The 8,930-nt window shown below is 38.3% G+C and overlaps 1 pseudogene; it reads left to right on the top strand.

Annotated features, from left to right (window-relative positions):
- Window positions 1–6,939: 6,939 nt before the first annotated feature.
- On the top strand, window positions 6,940–7,048 carry LOC118241492 (5S ribosomal RNA; annotated as a pseudogene).
- Window positions 7,049–8,930: the final 1,882 nt, after the last annotated feature.

The following is an 8,930-nucleotide window of genomic DNA, read 5'->3' as shown; positions in this document are numbered from 1 at the left end:
CAAATACTTCAGCCTCAATACCACTGTTTACTGTAGTAATTATGCTGTGTGTTAATAAGTAAATGTAGTCAGTGAAGGTGCAGTAATTATGCTGTGTGTTAATAAGTAAATGTAGTCAGTGATGGTGCAGTAATTATGCTGTGTGTTAATATGTAAATGTAGTCAGTGATGGTGCAGTAACTATGCTGTGTGTTAATATGTAAATGTAGTCAGTGATGGTGCAGTAATTATGCTGTGTGTTAATATGTAAATGTAGTCAGTGATGGTGCAGTAATTATGCTGTGTGTTAATAAGTAAATGTAGTCAGTGATGGTGCAGTAATTATGCTGTGTGTTAATATGTAGATGTAGTCAGTGATGGTGCAGTAATTATGCTGTGTGTTAATATGTAAATGTAGTCAGTGATGGTATAGTAATTATGCTGTGTGTTAATATGTAAATGTAGTCAGTGATGGTGCAGTAATTATGCTGTGTGTTAATATGACAGACTGGAGCTTCAGCAGTGATCATAGTTATGACGGAGTACAGGTGGTGATCAGGGTGGTGGTTGTTGTTGTTGTTGTTGTTGTGTACACCCCCCCCCCCCCTTTGTGTAGCTCATTCTCTCCACTGGTTCATTCACTTTGAACTCTGAGTATGTTTCTATTCTACATTTACAACAATATCTCTCTACAAGATCCATATTTGTTTTAGTTTGATTTCTAAACAGTTCTCCATCACTGTACTAGTTACTTCCTGATTGAATTTGATTGAATTTGATCCCACAATCCCTCTTGATCTTGTCACAGTGACCAATCTCATACATACACATATAATTATAACTCTGTATGTTTAAATACACACACACACAGATCCGCACTGCCTTTCTCTGTCCCATTCAGGGGTCAAAGATCAGTGTATGTATACATGATTAGAGCGCTCCTGAAGCTCACCTGGTAGAGCAGGTACAGTAAGGTTTGATTCATATTGATGAATATGTATCAATCACTATAAGAGGATCTGCCCAGTACTGTAAATATGTTTATGGAAATATTACTATGCGATCCTGTGATGTAATTTAATGCAACTGTAAATACTTTTGTCAAGTCATGGAAAAACAGACAATTTTGTCTGCAGTATCTTTGAATAGTTTAAATAGTTTAGTTGCCATTTGTCAACATGTTTTATTTAAGAGTTCCCCTTATTGTTCAGGTTATTGTAATGGTGAGCGGTAATGAGGTGGTCGCATGTGCGGAGGAGAGCGAGATTTCTTAGGGGCAAATCCAGAGTTGTAGTCAGAGTAGTCCAGGGTCATAGAATACATAACAAAAACAAGGGCTAGGATAACAAAGCCTAGGAAACACAAACCAAAAGCACACGAAGGCAAACAGGGAAAGCAGCTATAACAGAAAGAAGTAACATACGGAGTTAAGGAAAAACAAAACAGCTAGAATCAAACAGGCTAACATAAACAGAGGCTTAGAAACAAAGACGAGCTTACACACATGCAATACATGCAATACATGCAATACATGCAATACATGCAATACATGCAATACATGCAATACATGCAATACATGCAATACATGCAATACATGCAATACATGCAATACATGCAATACATGCAATACATTCCACACAAACACACGCAATGAACAGCAAAAACACAGGGAACCAGACAGGGTTTAAATACTTGAACTAATGAACACTAAACAAGGCGCAGGTGCAAATCATGAACAGTGAAAACCAAAACAGGGACTGGAACAGGACTGGAAAAGTGAAACATGAGAAAGGAAACCATAGAGACGGACAATAGGAAGGACCAAACAAGACATTTATTCATGACATACATTCTGTTTCACAAGTGATGGGCACTATGTCCACAAACTGGACAACAGACTAAAGCAAACCAGGGGGAAAGAGAAGAAGAAAACACATCTGAGAAATTCATCTCATGCGGTTGTGAATCCAGATTAGATTACAAGACACTTTTCTTGGTTTCTGTCTTTGAGGTTGTGATTACATTTTAATTTTTGCCTGATTTTACATTATCTACATTTTGTCCTTTTACTGGAATCCCAGAGATGACCATAAACATCTTACGAGGCTTGTTTTAAATTTCATAGTTGAATTTCCTCTCAACTAAAACAAAACATTTATTTTTTAAATATCTTGCTGTGGAATTCCCTACATGTTCATGTGAGTCGGGTAGAATGTCAGGCTCTCTTGTTAATGCTTCCTTGATGTTTTTAATATGGTGCACCTCCTAGTTTGAGTGGCTCACACCCCTCACTTCTACTCCTCATTCTCACCCTTCACTCCTATTTACTCTCTCACCCCTCACTCTCACTTCTCATTCTCACCCCTCACTCCTACTTACTCTCTCACCCCTCACACCTACCCACTTTCACCCCTCACTATCACTGCTCACTCCTACTCCTCACTCACCCATCACTCCTACTCACTCTCACACCTCACTCTCACTCATCACTCCTACTCCTTACTTTCACCCCCCTCCTCAATCTCACCCCTCACTCTCTCCCCTCATTCCTACTCACTGTCAACCCTCACTCTCACTCCTACTCCTCACTCTCACCCCTCACTCCTACTCACTCTCACCCCTCACTCCTACTCACTCTCATCCCTCACTCTCACCTCTCACTCTCACCCCACACTCCTACTCCTCACTCTCACCCTTCACTCCTACTCCTCACTCCAAGTGAGATACTAGTGATGGCCCCTACTGTGCCGAGGCTTCGGAGCACATGTCGAGAGCTCCAGGAAGTCTTTTATGAAACATGTATCGAGGCTTGCTTCTTTAAGGATGAATGACGTCACTGATGATGCCTGAAACCTCACTGGTTCAGGAAGCATTTCGAGTGTTGGCACAATTTATGAACACACATAAAGCGCAATGGATCCATGCAAAATTTGCATGTTTGTGTTCTGTCAATTTGCCTGTGACATTGATGAGCTTGTTTTCATGGAGCCTGCTAAAAGGAAAAGGGTTTCCCCTGTATGGAAACACTTTGAGCAGATCTCTACAAATAAGGTATTGCACATAATATGCCTGTAAATAATGAAATGTGTTACTACTATAATATTCACAAGTCTTTTTTTTTTTCCATTCCAAGCCACTGGGATACAACAACAACATCTCATCTGTGTTTTTGTACTTGTCATGTATAATGAGGGGGATAGAGTTGGATCCAGCCAAGGTGGGTATGGGTTTCCAATTTTCATATTTGTTAATCAACCATGATAATAATGACATTGACCACGATGCTACATTCATCACACACATCAAAAAATAAAAACAAAACATGTGCACATGTTCATGTAATGACTTCTGACATGCAAATACTGTAATTAAACCATAACCTAATTTAATTTTATTCACTGTTAACATAATATGCATATATATATATATATATATATATATATATATATATATATATATATATATATATATATATATATAAATATAATGTGTATATACTATATATATATATTTATATACTGCATTATTCTCTGCACCTTACATGTTATTTGTAGTTTGGATTGGATTACAAAGTGTAAAAATGACAAAGTGTAATCTAATCTTTACAAAGCAGTGACCAGAAAGGAAGAGCTGGATGAGGCTTTGGTCTTCATGATTGTTAGAGACACACAGCCATTTAGCACAGTTGAGGATAAAGGCTTCAGGGATTTAGTAGCAAAATTTGATCCAACCTATATTTTCCCAACTAGGAAAGTATGTGTGGTGACATGGATAAATTATGAGAGTAGTATTAAAAAAATAATATTTTCTTCCTTCCCTTTAGACCGCAAAGGCCATGGTTGAGACCAAATATCAACAAGAGAAAGAGAAGACCAAAGTTGAGGTCCAGAAAGTTCCTGCAGTGAGTGTGACAGCAGACAAACTACTTGGCTGTGACCTGCCATTTTATAGATGACAACACATGACTGAAGTCCACATTACTCGGTGTAGTGAAATTCCCACAGGCGCACACAGCTGAAAATTTGGCCTGTGTGAAATCCTCTCTTATGGAAGAATGGGAAATAAAATCCAAAGTAACATGTCTAGTTACTGATGGCGCATCTGATATGATTGCCTGTGGTAAACAGCTGAAGCTGCATCATGCCTTCTGCATTGCTTACACCCTGAATATAGTTGTTAAAAAAGCTCTTGAACTAACCCCAGTGCTGTCTGCCATTCCTACAAAGGCAAGGAAGCTGGTGGGCTATTTTAGAAGCAGCACAACTGTCAAAGTTAGTAACATTATTTTCACATTTGTTTACACATTGTTTTATATTGCTACATATGTAACGTTTAGGTTTTTATTGTTAAAGGAGAAGCTGGACCTTGTTCAAGAGCATATGGGAAAACCAAAAAAGAAACTGATTCAGGAGGTTGAAACAAGGTGGTACAGCAGCTTTCAAATGCTGGAGCGATTAGTAGAACTCAGGGAGCCTGTAAGCACTGGCAGGCTTACAAACTGGTATTCCTGCGCTGACCTCTGATGAGTACAATAATGTTTGTGAGCTCCTGTCTATACTGTCTCCTTTTCACACGGCCACTGTGGTGCTGTCAGAAGAGAAAAAGGTATCTGGCTCCAAAGTGGTGCTATTATTGAAAATGGTGGAAAAGATGCTCCAGGAAGAGGCAGCAAAGGCAACGGTCCCAGTAGCTAGTGAACTGGGAAAGACCTCATCAGACTCCTTAGGGAAAAGCTCCACACAGCATGAGCATTATATCGCTGGCAATGCTACTAGACCCAAGATACAAATCACTTGGATCCTTTAGCCCAAAAAAGGCAGATAAAGGAATAAAACAACTCACCTTTGAATGTACCAATGTAATAGGGTCTAGACAGTCACATTCAATACCAGCTGCAGCTTCAACATCACAAGATGCTGTAGCTGAAAGACCTGGTTAATATTTTTGCATTGGGTTAAAGTCAATTTCAGAGTTATGACCTCATTCATATTATCTGGTTTTGCTTCTCAGGAAACAAACTGGTGTGATTTTGATGCCACATTCATGGAGGCCAGAAGAACACACAATGTCACTGCTGATGCCACAGTTGAAGTGCAGACCTGGCAGAACTGAAGAAAAGCAGAACACAGGGTCCCCTCCAGTACTGGGAGAGGCAGAGGTGCATATATCCAAATCTCTACAGGTTTGCTGTGGGATACTTGTGCACCTCTGCCTCCTCAGTACCATGTGAAAGTGTTTTCTTCAAAGCCAGGGAAGTTATTTTCAAACAGAGAAACCAACTGCGTCCAAGCAGAGTGGAAAAAATATTATTTCTTAATAAAAGTGAATAAAGTCAACATGGAAGACTCTCCACAAAAAAATCACAGGTAAGTTCATTTTTTCTTAATATACTTTTGTTTTACCTACTTTGTTAAAATATACAAACTTTTCTGTGTTAATCCTGTGTTTTAATTTACATACATATATAAATATATATACACACAGCATATGTGCATTTCAAACACACAGTCCATGAACACACTGTGGTGGAGGGTAACTATCACAAGACATTACACTCATACTGTGTGCATCTGCACCTGTATCACTCCACCACACAGAAAACAGCATGGAAAACCTTTCCCAGTTTCCAAAGATTTCCAACTTTAATGTGTTGATTTGTACAGAGACTTCAACACAGTGAGTTATGATTCCAAAGCATGTGTAACTTGTAGAACAGCGTGTATCATATGTACAGAAATAAACTGCAGCTGAAGAGTCCTTTAGCATCATTTATTGTGCATGTGTTTTTTTTTGGGACTTCTCACTGGTACTCATAATTTATTATTACATGGGTAGTACACACACACACACACACACACACACACACACACACAAATACTAACAAGCAATTTTTACATGTTTATATGTCATCAAAGGTACAGAGATATTATTGTTTATTTTATGTTTCTTTTGAAAATGTTATTTTGCTAATCGCAATGTCATGAAATCTTGTATCCTGTGTAAAAACCCCAGCTGCTGTGGTTGCTATGGTGACAGCGATGCTTGTTAATGTTAGCGCAGATCTTTTCGACATGTTATTGTGTTGTTTTTTGTTGTTGTGATTTTCTAGCTTTCATTGGTTAAATGATAGAATATGGGTTTTCTGGTTAAGTTTCACTTTCTAAATGTTTACTCGATTTGTAATCAACTCGTTATTTTTAGTATTTTAACATGCTGTTTGTAGTGGTTGATCATTCCTGTTCATATTTGTTATTATGACATTAGGCTACTTACGTTATTTATGTGACCTACAGGACATTGTTGTGCTGCGCTTAACATTACACAGCACAATATAGCAACTTAGATTTCCAGATGAAATTTTTTTTTTTACTAACGGACCTTGAGGGGAGGAGAGTCTGCCAGTCTCTCTCTCTCACATGCAAACACACGCACGCAATTTCATTTTTCCATGTTTTTACAGTAAAGGTTCACAGACCCAGTACTGCCGCTTGCCTCGTGATGTTAACAGTGCCAGAAGAAAACGCAGCATCACAGCGAGTAGACAGAATTGTCGGGGTACACAAGCTGGCTTGGTATTGTGAAACAGTGCGGTTGTGCACAGCTGGATCTCTTGAGTTGTCGCGTATTTGTTCACTGAACGTATGGATGGACAGGTAGCTAGCTCACGTTAGTTGTAGGAACTAACCACAGCTTAGCTTGCTCTAGCTAGAAGTGTCCAATACAGCGATACGCTGTATAATGATCCCATAAACTAAACTTCATATCATTTTAAGCAACGGATCATCCAGCATATTGCAGAGAGGAAGAGCATGTTAAAGCAATGAAAAAAAGAAAGCAAAAACATCAAGGCATTGTGTAAGGCATTGTTTTATCGCTTCGACAAGAGCTTAATCGGGTGATTGTGTCTGTAGCCACGCTGTCGATGTATTGCATAAAGGCGCATTTTTCGCCGCTTTTATGGCTTACGGCCATACCACTCTGAACACGCCCGATCTCGGAAGCTAAGCAGGGTCGGGCCTGGTTAGTACTTGGATGGGAGACCGCCTGGGAATACCAGGTGCTGTAAGCTTTTCTTCTTAGCTATGTTTCTTTTCATTTTTGCCTCTTTTCACGTACAACGTGGCTTCATTTCTTTAGGGTTTTATTTTATGCTTTCTTTCTTGCTTTTAGGTTTAGAACTGTAGCATTTTGGAACTTAGTAAGTGCACCAGGTTCTCATAAACGTATGTATGTTTGTCTTATCAATTTCACCAAAACAACTCCATGTTTCTTTACTTGTACATCTTTCTCTTACCTTCATGTATTATGCCGTTTGTGTGTGCGAACACTTTCGGAGCAATTATCTAGGTGCGTTGGACCGCACGCCACTCAAAGCTTTTATTAACGGAACTGGAGGTTGGTTGCGTCGAGTTCAACTCCGTCCAATCATTTTGGGATTAGAACATGGTTTTACTCTTGAATCCCTTTCGACATTATATGTGCTATGTACATTTTAATGGGTGTTGTTTTGGGAAGGGATAGACTAATTTTAGTTACTGCAGCCTTTCTTTCGTTTGCCAACTATATTCATTCTGTTCCTTCTACCAGGCGAGCCAAGTCTGTCTCTCACTCATACATACACACACATACACACACATACACACACACACACACACACACACACACACACACACACACACACACACATTAACAAGCAATTGATTTTTTACATGTTTATATATCATCACAGGTACAGAGATATTATTTTTTATTTTATGTTTCTTTTGAAAATGTTAGTTTGCTAATCGCAATGTAATGAAATCTTGTATCCTGTGGAAAAGCACAGTGGAAAAAATATTATTTCGTAATAAAAGTGAATAAAGTCACCACAGTATTCATAAGCATAACCATTTTTCCCATCTTTGAAAAACACTGAAACAGTCTTAAAAACATCTCAACATAAACATCTCATGTCCTATTTGGTTTATTTAAACATTGACTGAAATCAACCTGTTTTTTGACACTAGTAGACCTCCAAAACCATTACCTACACATCAAAAACAGATTAGATGAATGAATGAACCACACAAAATCATATTAAGGTGTTTTTATTTCTATTGTTGGCAGTGACTATTCCCATGCTGTCACTGGTGCAAAACAGCCAAGAGATCCATCACAAATAGTTGAAATGACAATAAAGGTTTAGCCAGCAGGGGGGTTTGTGTGCACATGAAGCCTCCAGATATGAACCTTTTTTTGAACCAATTGGATGGAAAGCTTCAAGGATTCATCTGGCAATCACTACAAAAACAAACAAAAATGTTTTAAAAAATAGAATTTAGCATTTACAAGTTACAAGTTCAATAAAAGAAAATCAGCAATCATAAATTCTCCAAAATAAGTCAACATCAAAACTCCACTCTTGAAATTTCCTTTGGAAACTAATACAAGGAAAAACAGGAAATTGGGTGATGTCACTTCCTGTCTTTAAGCAGGACAATTCCCCATAAAGCTCCCCTTCAAAGACAACATGGAAGACTCTCCACAAAAAAATTGCAGGTAAGTTCATTTTTTCTTAATATACTTTTGTTTTACCTACTTTGTTAAAATATACAAACTTTTCTGTGTTAATCCTGTGTTTTAATTTACATACATATATAAATATATATACACACAGCATATGTGCATTTCAAACCCACAGTCCATGAACACACTGTGGTGGAGGGTAACTATCACAAGACATTACACTCATACTGTGTGCATCTGCACCTGTATCACTCCACCACACAGAAAACAGCATGAAAAACCTTTCCCAGTTTCCAAAGATTTCCAACTTTAATGTGTTGATTTGTACAGAGACTTCAACACAGTGAGTTATGATTCCAAAGCATGTGTAACTTGTAGAACAGCGTGTATCATATGTACAGAAATAAACTGCAGCTGAAGAGTCCTTTAGCATCGTTTATTGTGCA

The sequence above is a fragment of the Electrophorus electricus genome, chromosome 1, assembly GCF_041902795.1.
Source record: "Electrophorus electricus isolate QZ-2024a chromosome 1, ASM4190279v1, whole genome shotgun sequence".
Taxonomy (NCBI): domain Eukaryota; kingdom Metazoa; phylum Chordata; class Actinopteri; order Gymnotiformes; family Gymnotidae; genus Electrophorus; species Electrophorus electricus.
The sequence above is the reverse complement of the archived record's forward strand: the minus strand, read 5'-3'. Positions and strand labels throughout refer to the sequence as shown.